The sequence below is a fragment of the Oryctolagus cuniculus genome, chromosome 8, assembly GCF_051225735.1.
Source record: "Oryctolagus cuniculus isolate XC-2025 breed Fujian yellow rabbit chromosome 8, ASM5122573v1, whole genome shotgun sequence".
Taxonomy (NCBI): Eukaryota; Metazoa; Chordata; class Mammalia; order Lagomorpha; family Leporidae; genus Oryctolagus; species Oryctolagus cuniculus.
In genome coordinates this window covers 63,151,538-63,165,690 of record NC_142874.1, presented here as the reverse complement: position 1 = coordinate 63,165,690, position 14,153 = coordinate 63,151,538, and positions in this window count along the sequence as shown.

Here is a 14,153-nt window from a genome sequence, read left to right as displayed (position 1 = left end):
CCAAGTTTTTCCATTATAAATAAAGTTTCTATAAGTCCCCATATTTCTACTTGTTTTGATAAATGCCAAGGAATGTCATTTCTGAATTGCATGGTAAGAATATGTTTAGATTTGCAAGAAACTGGTCAAAATATATACTCTCAAGTGACTGTACCACTTTTTTCATGTCTACCTGCAACCAATAGAGTTTCTGTTTTTCTTCATTCTCCTAATATTTAGGTGGCAGTATTTTAAGATTTTTAGTCATTCTTAAAAATCTATAGTAGTATTTAATTGTTTTAAATCACATTTCCCTAACTGATAAGTGATAGCAAACATTTTTCATATGCATTTTCTGCAATCTGTACATTTACCTTGGTTAGGTGTCTGTTCAGGTCTATTTTCATGTTTTAATCAGAATGTCCAGTTGCTTGTTGTTGAGTTTCAAGAGTACTTTTAATTTACAAGAATTATTCTGGAAAATTATTCTTCAGATCAAGTTGTAAATCATCCACACCATACTGTACTATCACTCTCATGTTTTCACTTCTTAAATGACCTATCTTAAATTCCATTGTCCATCAAAAAAGAGTTGCTTTGCATACTACATCAGAGTATCTGTCACTTCCCTGATTGATTTATTGTACATAATGAGTAAAAATTCCAACCCTGGATTTAACTTTCTGTCTAGCCTGTACCTGTATTTCTGTAAGTGATCATTTCCAAGGGGAAACATAACTCAATCATGCTGACTGATCTCATCTTAAATTCATATCCATTCTGTCCATTGGGCTTATAATATGAGAATTTAAAATGAGGTCATTTTGGGGAACCATTTGTAGTAAATAATTTGATGACTTGGACTCCAGGTAACACAGTTAATATCACAATTTATGTTTAGTTCTTATGTGAATTTGTTATTCTCCAGTGGATGGTCCTTCTTGAATCATTCCTTTTTTGTAACTCTTGGCAAATTGAATTTAATTGAATTTTGCTTTATTAAAATATAACTCAGTACTTTAGTATTTGTGTTAAAATCTCTACAGTATTGCCTTGTAATTTCCTTATATCTGAATTCCTCTTGAATCACATTAAAATCAAGAAATGAACTTTAAATAATTTAATTATTAAATGTCTTTGTAGCTCCAACAAAGATTACTTTATAAAAGGTAAAAAGAAAAATTATAATTTTGTTAGTAAAAATAAGTAACTCACAGAGTAACATATTTCATACATATTCAATATTTTGGTAAATTCCAAGTGATTGCAATTTTAACTTAGAAACATTGGTCTCTATGCATCATATTGAATCTCATCTATTTGAAAATGATATTCAAGGCGCCGGCTCTGTGGCACAGCAGGTTAACGCCCTGGCCTGAAGCGCTGGCATCCCATATGGGTGCCTGTTCAAGACCTGGCTTCTGATCCAGTTCTCAGCTGTGGCCTGGGAAAGCGGTAGAAGATGGCCTATGTCCTTGGGCCCCTGTACCCACGTGGGAGACCTGGAAGAAGCTCCTGGCTCCTGGCTTTGGATCTGCACAGCTCCAGCAGTTGCGGCCAACTGGGGAGTGAACCAGCTCTTGGAAGACCTCTCTCTCTCTGTCTCTCCTCTCTGTGTAACTCTGACTTTCAAATAAATAAATAAATCTTAAAAAAATAGAAAATGATACTCAATGTCAGTTTTCTATAAAATAGAATCAAAGTAAATAAAATGAAATGGAAACATTCACTTTTTTAGTAATCAAGGAAGAATAAATAAGATAAAAGTTTTAGTAAAATAACAAAGAATTAAAACATAATCATAGTACTTCCTTATGATTAGATCTGACTAGAGCCCATCAAGTGTGCTCTTTTCTATTAAATTTAACCTAGGACTTTTCATTTCTTCAAATACATTATATACTTGTATGTACAATTTCATAGATCAATATTTATTCAGTAATCATTCATATTTTATCTCTGTAATATACTGTTTGAAATTAAAATCACTCATTAATTAGGAGACAATTTTTCTGATGTTCCACATAATAAATTATGATAATAGAGACATATCTCTTGTTCAGGTGTGATTGTAGATAAGGACAAATAGTCTAGAGGAAAATGATGAAGAGAGTTCACAGAGCTATACATCAGACAAGCCAAAAGCTTTTTGGTTCACTGAAGACTTCTGGAAAATCCTTTGAAACACAATTTCAAAGTATTATAGACAAAGTGTTTTTACTTTGCTTCATATAGACATTGTGGTCTAATGATATATTATGTCTTGTTTCATTGATTTCTTTTAAAATTAGCAATCTATTAGGCTGAAAATGGAGAGCCAGTATAAGTGTTAACATAATTTATATGAGCTGCAAATGTTAAGTAGTTTTATTCATTGTAGGAATAAATCTATCTCTCTGTTTAAAATCATCAATTAAGTTGATAGCCAAAATTCATTAAAAATAGATGTATAGCATGCTATTCAAGACAAGCAAATGACTCATATGTCACTACTAAGTAAATGATTGTATGAAAATGATATAATGATATAATATGTGATATAATAGATGACATCTTTGATTTCAATTTACTTCAAATTAGAAACAAAGTATATGGTTAACATATTTTACATACTAAGCTCCACAAAGCCCTATAATCGTTCCTACATTTTCCAAACATGTACTCTTAAATACTTCAGTGTTTTAATTAGCAAAACTGTAGTGTTAACATATATAAGCACATTTGAAATGCATATTTAAAAGATGTAAAAAATTAAATTAATATTAATTTATATTCAAGTAATACAGAGTAACTATGTACTTAATGCTTGTGAAATTACTTCCATAAGTTTTAAATAATTATAAGGATGGAGAAAAACTCAACAGATAGAAGTTGCTTTAAAAAAATTTAAAAAGTCTATGCACAAATGAATTGAAATGTGATTGTTACCACTATTTTGTAAATGAAGTGTAAATTCAGAGAAAGTACTATCAATCCACAAGCAGCTACATTTCTGAATCAAGATTTCAACTTGAATTTCATTTTAAAACCTGAGTTCTTTCCTGAATATACCATTGTCTCATGTAAAAACATTTTAGAGTATAATACATTGAAAAAATAGCAATTCAAATAAATCCATTGGGAAAAAAAAGATTCTCAGAAATTTTAAAAATATATGTATTTATAAGATAGAAGTGAGTTCCCCAAAATTTCATTAATTGTCACACTAAATAAATAAAAATCATGAAGGCATCTCATGGTAAAACAAATCTTTTAATTTATTGATTATTTTATGCTTTTATGAGAAAGATTTGACTGCAGTGAAATACTAAACTTATTTTATTCATTCATATCCAGTGTTGATTCTTTAGTTATTCTACATCTCTCTGTTTCTGTGAGAAATAAAATTAGCATTAATAAGAAGAATTTTATTTCTAGATCAATACTTTTATTTCTGCTTTCCTCTCCTCTTATTTTTTCTCCTCTTTAGTTACTCAACTGCTTCTTATTCTTCTTTTGCCAAACCCCTTATGAACAAGAAAGCATTTTAAACAAGGAATAAAAGCTATTTTTATTATCAGAATTTTATGTTTTTTAATCCAGCCAGCCAACTTTGTTGCAGCATTGCTTAAAATATGGTTCACAGATTCATATTTAAATATTTAGAGTGATTAATTTCAGCTATAAGACGCATGCCTCTAAAAGGGACTTGTTTTGCTGTGGCTACTCTTGTCTAAAACCATAGGGAACCAAAATATCTATCACTTTCTATAACCTCTACACCTTGACAATGAGTGTATTTCTGTCTGCTGGGCTGATAGCAAATACATGCTTCATTGTGTTATTGTTCAAAGATTTGCTTCTGCTCCTGAGGGAGGATTACACAGCCAGACCCAATCAATGTTAGGATTGTCAGCAAAATTTGTAGCGGCTCTCTCTGTTCAAGGATCATTTTTCCATCCCTGCATAGTTATCTCAGACTTAGTTACTGGAATTTGTGGTCATCCATCCAGAAGAAAATTACACATACCTGAATTTTGAATCAGGAGAGGTCAGGGCAATCATTTTGGCCAATCACACTTGTGTGGAAGTGATATTTGTCATTTCTAAGATATTAAAAGCCAGCTCACAGTTAACCTTGTCTCTTATTTCCTCTGTAAAGCAATGGCTCACTGCAGGGAAAGTATGCCTCCTCAGCTGGACCTGAACATGAAAGAACATGGAACAAAGGCATATATCCTGTAGTAGACATTTAGCAAGACATAGAAACACATCTTTAAGGGGCTGGCACTGTAGCATAGTGCAGTCATTCCACATAAATGCCAGTTTGAGTCCTGGTTGCTCCACTTCTGATCCAGCTCCTTGCTTAAAAACAATAAGTGATGGCCCAAGTGCTTTAGCCCCTGGGGGACCTAAAGGAGCTCCTGGCTCCTGGCTTCTCATATGCCCAGCTCTGGATGTTGCAGTCATTTGGGAAATGAACTGGAGGATGGAAGCTCTCTGCCTCTCCCTTACCCTTTCTCTCTCTCTCTCTCTCTCTCTCTCTATCTTTATCTCTCTCTCTCAAATAAATAAATAAATATTAAAAAGAAAAAAAAAGAAATACATTTTGTATTCATAAATGAACAAGATTTAGACTTGCAAAACTTTTCTTAAACACTTGCCCAGCAAATTGATAGAGATTATACACTAGTATAGTCTTGATGATTTGGTGACTATTTGCATGAGTGAAGTTGAAGATCTTTTCCTTTGATTGTTGTGTAAAGCTCATGCCTCTTTTCCTGCTGGACCATGCTCTTTTCACTTTTTAAACACCGAACTCTTTGGTTAGTGGCACAATAAGCCTTTAAGTATCAAAAAAAATGAAAAATATATTAGCTCAGGGCCAGCACTGTGGTGCAGAGTATTAAGCTGCTTCATACAGTGCCAGCACCCCGCATCAGAGCACCGGTTTGAATTCCAGCTGCTGTGCTTCAGATCCAGCTCTCTGCTAATGTGCTTAGGAAAACAGTAGGTGATTATCCAAGTACCTGAGTTCTTGTCACCCATGTGGGCGACCTGGATGGAGTTCCAGGATCCTGGTTTTAACCTTGCCCAGGCGCAGCCACTGCAGCCATTTGGGGAATGAACCAGTGGATGGAACATATCTTTCTCTCTGTTGCTCTGCTTTTCAAATAAGCGAAATGAATATATCTTTAAAAAATGTCATCTCAAAAAGATAAAATATTAAAAATTTTGTACTTCCTCATTAACACTAAATATCATATTGCATTCATATTAACCATTGTTAACAAATTTCTTCATTTTTTTTTTTTAATCAAAGAGAGACAGAGAAAGTTTCTAACCACTGGTTCACTTCCTAAATGCCTACACTGGCCTGGGCTGGGCCTGGAGGAAGCTGGAAGCCGAGAACTCAATTAGGGTCTCTTATGTGGGTGGTATAAACCCAACTGGTTGAGCCATCACTTGCTGATTCTTAGGGTGCACATTAGCAAGAAGCTGGAATTTGGAGTAGAGCTGGCTTGTGGAGAACCAGGAGAACCAACGTGCAGTTTCACTTTAAAGGCACCACAATCTAGATACCCAAGGACATCTACAGTGTAGAGGAAATCTAAATAAAGTCTTCTGCAGAATTCTTGAACAAGGCAGCAGATCACATTATCACAGAAACTACCTTTTTCTATGTAGTACATGGATGAAATAGATGCATGGTGTGGGGAGCAACTGGGAGCAACTGGGACTAGACTAAGTTACTGGAATTAAGACTTATTCTATGCATCTGCTCTCCCACAATATGGCGCTGGGAGAGGAGGAAACAGCTTCTGCACAACTGCCTCTCACCAACTTGACAAGCTGCAGGACCTGCTCCTGATTGGAGGAGAGCAGCGTACTCAGCGTGTGGGTAGCAGAGTTGGGATTGGTGGAAGAGGACTATAAAGGAGGAGAGAGACAGCATGCACCAGGAACATCTATCTGAATAACACCTGTGCAGCCCCCGAGAGAGCCGGCCGAAGACGGGGAGCGACACATGGCAAGTATAATCAGTAATTATTTTGTAAAATGTTGTCATAATATCCTTTACACAATTTTTCCAAACAGGATTTAACACTGCAGGATGCAGTCAATTTACGGATCTGTATTGTGTAAGACTACTTTTGTTGATATATAATCAGACATTTATTCAGCAACCATGGCTTTAAAAAGTTGCTTCAGTTGATGAAGGTAGTATAGAATTCAAATTTTTTCAGTATTTCTTTATACAAAAAATACACATTTGTAATTTGTATTAACTGTCTCCAAATGGGATGATCATATAATTAGTTTTTTTATGATTTTATTTATTTGAAAGTCATAATTATATAAATTGAGACAGAGAGAGAAACTTTCTACCAGATGGCCACAATAGACTGGGCTAGGCCATGCCAAAACCAGGAGCCAGGAGCTTTTTCCAGGCTTCCCATGTGGGTAAAAGGAGCCCAACCCCCTAACCCATCTTCCAGTGTTTTATCCCAGGCCATTAGCAGGGAAATGGATCAGAAGCACAGCAGACAGGGCATGAACTGGTGCCCATATGGGATGCCATTGTCACAGGTGGCAGCTTAACCCACTTACTTACCACAATACCAGTGCCTATAAGATATTATTTAACATGCTATCTGACTATGCATTGTCTCATCATTGAAATCAAAATTTTATTTATTGAACTACACACACACACACACACACACACATACACACTTAATTCATTGAGCCAGATGTGGAAATTAATTCAGTGACAGCAGTTTAACAGTGATAGCTTGGTAAGTAACATCTAAGTGTAAGTGTAATGCATAGGAGAATTGGAAAAGACAATTACTTTCATTTAACTTCTATAGGGTATATCAAGGAATTTGATCTTTTATATACATTACAACTATATGCAAATAATACAAGTTTATTTATTTATTTATTTTTGACAGGCAGAGTGGACAGTGAGAGAGAGAGAGGGAAAGAGAGAGAGAGAAAGGTCTTCCTTTACCGTTGGTTCACCCTGCAGTGGCTGCTATGGCGGCGCACCACGCTGATCTGAAGCCAGGAGCCACGTGCTTCTCCTGGTCTTCCATGGGGTGCAGGGCCCAAGCACTTGGGCCATCCTCCACTGCACTCCCGGGCTACCGCAGAGAGCTGGCCTGGAAGAGGGGCAATCGGGACAGAATCCGGCGCCCCGACCGGGACTAGAACCCTGTGTGCTGGTGCCATAGGCAGAGGATTAACCTATTGAGCCATGGCGCCAGACAGTAATACAAGTTTTAATGAAATACGTAATCTTGTTACCTCTGATGCCAAGTTAGGTCTAAGTTTATAAAATTCTAGTATAAGATCTTCAATAAGAAAACTTCAAAAATGCTTCTTTAAAGAAAAAGAAAGAATGTAAGTATGGCATCTCTTTCATAACTGAGTAACTTGAGTTTATGGAATTCTAAAGTCAGGTTACAGTTAAAGGAAATCTACATTTCTCTTCTTTTTTTAAAGTTGAGTTTCCTCAAATGCCCAAAACAGCTGCTGTTGAACCAAGCCAAAGTTGGAAACCAGGAGCACAATTTGAGTCTTCCAGATGCGTGTCAAGAATCCCACTACTTGAACCATCACATGAAATTTCCCAGAGTGCACATTAGCAGGAACTGGAATTGAAAGCTGAGATAAGAATGTGCTCAGGAGGAAGATTTGGGTTATGAGCATCCCAACAGGTGTTTTAGCCACTAGGCCAATTACTCAACCCCATGAAACAAGAATTCAACCTTAAATTTACAACAAAAATAAGGGTGAGCTAAATTATGTTATGTAACATATGTACCGGATATTTATAGTAAGCCTAAAAAAGAAAAAAAAAAGTAAAAATAAAATGTGGATTTTATTAAAACACTAGTTACAATAGAATTCAAATTTAGTCATCATGCTGAATTAAAGGAGGTGATTCAGAATTCTAGAGAGGTCAATATTGTAATTTAAAAAAAGGTAATTCTTGTTTTTTTTTCAAGCATTTATCTTCTTAATTTTGGCCTCTTATTTAATTTCTCATTTCATTGTTTTCTTTCACTGAAAATTAAGGAAAAAAAATCTTTCTTAAACTGCATTAATGGCAACTATTGTCTTGCAGAACACTTTTTAAAAATTATGTTTTAAAATGCTGACCAAAAAGTTTCATCTTTAAAATTATTGCCTCATTTTTATAAGAAACTCAATGTTGTTCAAAAAATAATTAGTGTAAACTGATTTCAAATTACGTATAATTGAGTGGCAGTTTATTTTCTTTATCCACAGATAATATAATTTTGTTTTTCCAGCAATTTATCATACCTGTTTAGTCATCAATGGTAATAAAGTTTGCTTTAGTGATGAGGATTACAATTGTGATTATGATATTCTGAGTTTTTTGTTTACTCACTTGCTATTGATTTTCTGACCACAACTTTAAAAATATTCGTCGTTATTCTACATTTCTTATTAACAACACAGATACTTAATATCATGGGAAACACAGTTGTATTTTCATAAGTAAAGTCCTTTTTTTAAAGGTTTATTTATTTTTATTTGTTTGAGAGTCAGAGTTACGACAGAGAGATACAGAGACAGAGAGAGGTCTTCCATCAGCTGGTTCATTCCCCAGGTGGCTGCAATGGCCAATCTGAAGTCAAGAGCCAGGAATTTCATCTGGGTTTCCCATGTGAAGCCAGGCACCCAAGCACTTGGGCCATCTTACGCAGCTTTCCCAGGCCATTAGCAGGGAGTTGGATAGGAAGTAGAGCAGCCAGGACAGGAACTGGCACCCATACAGGTAACTTGCTCTACAGGTGGAGGGCTTAACCTACTACGCCACAGCACCAGGCTCCTGGAAGATTTCAATTCATTCTTAGCTAGAAACATGTTATATTAGACATCTTTAGTTTATTAGATTCATTCATTTATAGAAAAATATAGGTCGTAGCTTTACATAGTATCTTTAATGTGGCTGTTATTTTTAAAATACAGTAAATATTAAAGAATTACAATGAATTCTGTCATATTTGGAAAGACAATTGATTAAGGCATGCTTAAAATTATGTTTGTATCATGATATAAGAAGTGTGTTTTAAAGTTAGATTGTTTTGTAACTGTCTGTTATGCTGTGCACATTTCTAAGTTCTAAGATTCTCTAATTAGCATGTGCTTCTTCAAATCAGAACCTGAAACAGAAACTTGATTCCAGTTGGGGACTGTGAAGAGGAAACCACAAGAGAAGAAAATGATTGATTATTGGGTGGTCAAGCAAATGCAAGACTGTTGCTTGATTATATCAGCCTTTCTGAAGAACAGAACCAAATTCCTCTCAAAATCATTTGTTTTAAAATACTAAAAGTGAAATCCTGTCTAGCCATGAGATTCCTTCACAATTAATCATGGGTTACCCATTGTGTTAACAATATCACACTTTGAGTTTGCATAATTTTGGTTGGCCAAAGGCTCTTTGTGAACTACTATGTGACATCAGAAAAATTTAAGAGGAAATGATGGTGCATAGGTTAAATTATTATAACCATAAACTTATTAAGAGCTAGCACAGAGAAAATATGCTTTCTGAAATTATAACTTTATTGAGGCTAATAATTTGAGAGGCAATAAACAAAATATTTAATATAGTCTATTCTGTGAAATATTCAGATATGCTTTTTTCTTTCATGAAATCTAGTTCATCACAATATGCACAATATGGTGCCAAAGTATAATCTCTATTTATCTTGGGCTGGAGGGGAGGGTAACAAGTGCCCACTTTGCAGTCTGGCTCTCAAGATGTTGTTGACGTTATCATCCCACTCCTCCTTCATCTACTGTATTTCCTCTGTATTCAGTAAACGTTTTAGTCCACAGAGGATAGCTTAGAAGTTCTCCTGCAGGAGAGTGAGCTCTTAACTACCAGGGTTTTGCTTTGGTTTCTGCAATTATGCATCCACAATTTTCACCAGACATGGAAATCTCAAATAATTCCTATTAGTCTTCTCTTCCTGTGTGTGAGCAATTTATCCTGATTATTCAGAGTTGTAAGGAAAGATTCTATATACCCATAAAGACCTCCACTTCCTTTCTGTATTTGCACTTGCATGAAGAGCCCAAAGTAGTAAATGTAAGTTAGAATCTCAAGTTTCATTAAATCAAAATCTCTGTGTTATAGAAACTTTTCTCTATGGAAGAGAGAACTTCAATGCACAAAAGCCAAAGTTTATCAGGATAGAAAAAATAATTTACATAATTGAATTAGAGGGAATAATCAATTACCATTGATCCTCTAACTCACAGCTTTGGAAACATAGCTCCATACATTGGCCATCAGTTCAATAAGTATGCTGCATTCTGGACCATAGTCTGCCAAATGCATAAGATGTTTTTCCCATGCTGAAGTGAGTATCTGGGAGGCCTTTAAAATATTCTGTTGGGTCAGGAGTTTTCAGTACATGTTAGCACATTGTGTGATGAGTGCTTTTCATGGTCCATCAACTATGATTTCATGGTGTAAGATCTTTTTGTGAGGGATCTCACGACATTGTACTAAAGAAATTCTTCAAATCCTCAATTGGTAGTACAGGCAGAGACAAAGAACACAGGAAAACAGAAAAATCAAGTACATTCTGTTATTGAATGGAAATGAATCCATGGACACTCACATGATGAACCACATTTCCTTACACTAGAAATAAAACATCAGGAATCCTACCCATTGATCTTCACATCAGGACATTTTTCCTTCAGTGTTATTCTTTTATATCTACCCTTTCGATCTAAGGCCACAAAGTGGGTGTCGGTGCAGCACAGGCAGAGGATGTGACAGATTGGGCCATGCTTTCATGGAACCTGCATGACCCCCTTGCTACGCAAGAAAATCTTAGATCTCCGAAGTACCATTTTATTATTTTATGGGGGCTACCGTTGTGGTATAGTGGGGTAAGCTGTGGTTTGCAACATCAGTGTCTCGTATAAGAGCACAGGTTTGAATCCAAGCTGATCCACTTTCTATCCTGCTTCCTGGTAACATACATGGAAAAGCAGCAGATTATGGCCCAAGTACTTGGGACCCTTCTACCCACCACTTACCCCATCTGGGAGATTCTGAAGGAGTTTCTGCCTCTTGACTTTGGCCTGGCCCAGCCTAACTGTTGAAGCATTTAAGTACTGAACCAGTAGATGGAAGATTTTCTCTCTCACTCTGCCTTTCAAATGCATATATACATACATACATACATACATACATAAATCTTGATATTATTTGTTGAACTTGTATATCTCATAATACTTATGTACAAATCACCTCGTTAGCTATACAGTTTTTTGTTTTTTTAAATTCTGTGTATCAGGTCACTTGAATAGTTCATAGAAAGTAAATGATAAGTTGGGGTGGGCATGTAGCCCAGCTGTTAAATCGTGGGTTGCATATTGGAGTGCCTGCTTTGAGATCTAGGTATTCTACTTCCAGTATAATTTACTGGAAGACAATAGGTGATGGCTCAAGTAGCTAGGTCCCCAGCATCCCTATAGGAATCTCAGGTGGAGTTTCAGACCCCTGGCTTCTGTCTGTGCTAGCCCTGGCTGTTACAGAAATGTGGGGAAAGAAACAGTGGATGGAAGATCTCTTTCTCTCTTTCTTATCAAATAAAATATAAAATAAATAAATGGGATATGTTTATTTTGGGGAAAATTGGTGACATCTGCAAAAGGTCTTTTTTTTTTTTTTTTTTTTTTTTTTTTTTTTTTTTTTTTTTGGACAGGCAGAGTTAGACAGTGAGAGAGAGAGACAGAGAAAAAGGTCTTCCCTCCGTTGGTTCACCCTCTAAATGACTGCTACCGCCGGAGCTACGCCGATCCGAAGCCAGGAGCCAGTTGCTTCTTCCTGGTCTCCCACAGGGGTGCAGGCCATCCTCCACTGCCTTCCCTGGGCCACAGCAGAGAGCTGGACTGGAAAAGGAGCAAGCAGCACAGAACTGGCACCCCAACTGGGACTAGAACCCCGGGGTGCTGGCGCCACAGGTGGAGGATTAGCCTAGTGAGCCCTGGAGCTGGCTTGCAGAAGCTTTTTATAACACATATTTTCTCTGAGTGTTGTGGTGAACCCTTGTGCTCTCCATGTCTTCTGTATTAGTGCATACTACTCAAGACCATAATTTTTCCTTTTGGGTGAGAGATGCTGTCTCCACTTTCTTCACTCTCCCCAATCTTTACTCCACAAGACTAATGCTGATTTTACTCTGCTTTCTACTTCTTGTCTCACCTTCTACCCCATTGCTGATTTCTAATATAATCAAAAGGTCCATATACTCTAATTTTAAGCAAATTTTGTGTTTGAAATGAAGTATATTTTATTAAATATACCAAGATGCTTTTGTCTCATTTAATCATACATGAGCAATGTTATTATTTCTAAAATACATTTAACACATGATGCATTTTGACTATATTCAAGTATGTGTTTATTTGTACATACATTAGGGAACTTCAAAATGTTCACAGATAACAGAATTGAAAGATAAGCTTATTTTGGTGCAAATTTTTAAAAGCCACATATATGAAAGCCCTTCAAAAGAGTTTCATGAAAAATGTATATTATGAAAAACAAGCATGCATTTTAAAAGTTTTTTGTATCAAAATAAACATCCTTTAATTATATTATTCCTCAATCTTTTGAAGTTCTCTTTTATATTTCTAGCTGTATATTTGTATTCCATAAAATATAAATATGATAATGAAGAATAATGATGAGAATCATGGGGGGACATGGGAGCAAATGAGCTTTTTTAAAATATTAATTTTATTTATGTGAAAGGCAAATTTATATAGAGGGAGAGGGAGGGAGAGGGTTCATTCCTCTAGTTACCACAATATCCATGGCTGGACCAGGATGAAGCCAGGAGCAATCAGGTCTCCCACGTGGGAGGCAGGTGCAAAAGTGCCTGGGCCATCCTGCACTACCTTTCCCAGGCACATTAGCAGAAAGAGGCAAAGCAGCTGGGATTGGAACCTGTATGCATATGGGATGCCTGCTTTGGAGATGATGGCTTAACCTGCTGTGCCTCAATGCTGGCCCCAGTGTTTTTTGTTTTGTTTTTGTTATTACTGAATGTAAGCATTCACAGTTCTGGCACTAGATCCTTTTATTTGAAGAGAGCATTTTACAAGTAGTAAGAGAATAAAGGGCCAAGACAATCTTAATTTTTCCAAAAGTAAGCTATTTTCTGCGTTTTTTTTTAACAAAACCAACTTTCATTTAGCATTATCTGTGAATTCTGTTTATTAAAGCATTTTTTTAAGATTTATTTAAGCATTTGAAAGAGCAACAGAGAGAAAGATAGAGGGAGAGATGGCAGGCAGAGCGGCAGTGGGAGGAAGATCTTTCACCACTCCTTCACTTACCAAAAATTGCTACAGGATCTGGCCAGGTGGAAGTCGGGAGCCAGAAACTTCATCCAGTACTTTCATATGAATAGCAAGGTCCCAAGTATTTGATGTATCTTCTGCTAACTTCCCAGGAGCATTAGCAGAAGCCTGAATCAAAAGCAAAGCTGAGCAGCCAGACCTTGAATTGATGTTCTGAAATGGGATGCCAGTGTTACAAGCTGCAGCTTCACCCACTACACAACCAAGGTTGCCTGATTTGATTAGTTCCAATGCTTTCATTCAACATATTCTGTTATTCTATTTCATATTTTCTTACAAATGTTTATTTATTTTCATCAACTGAGATAGGTAGAAAGAAAGAAAGAAAGAAAGAGAGAGTGAGAGAGAGAGAGAGAAAGAAAGAAAGAAAGAAAGAAAGAAAGAAAGAAAGAGGAAGGAAGGAAGGAAGTAGAGAGACACTGAGAGAGAACCTTCTACATACTGTTTTGCTCCACAAAGAGCCACTATAGCCATGAATTGGTCAGGAGGAAGCCAGGACACAGTAACTTCATCCAGCTCTCCCACATGGGTGATGGATGGCAGGGACCCAAACACATGAGTCATAGTCTGCTGCTTCCAGGGTACATTATCAGGAAGCTGGCTTGGAAACAGAGCAGCCAGGATTCGAACTGGCATTCAATTAAGGAATGTGAGCATTCCAAGCCGAGGCTTAACCCAATCAGCCTCAAAACCTGTCATTTTCTTAATAGTTGTGCATGCCATGATTCCTGGCAAGTAGTTTACCACAATATCATATT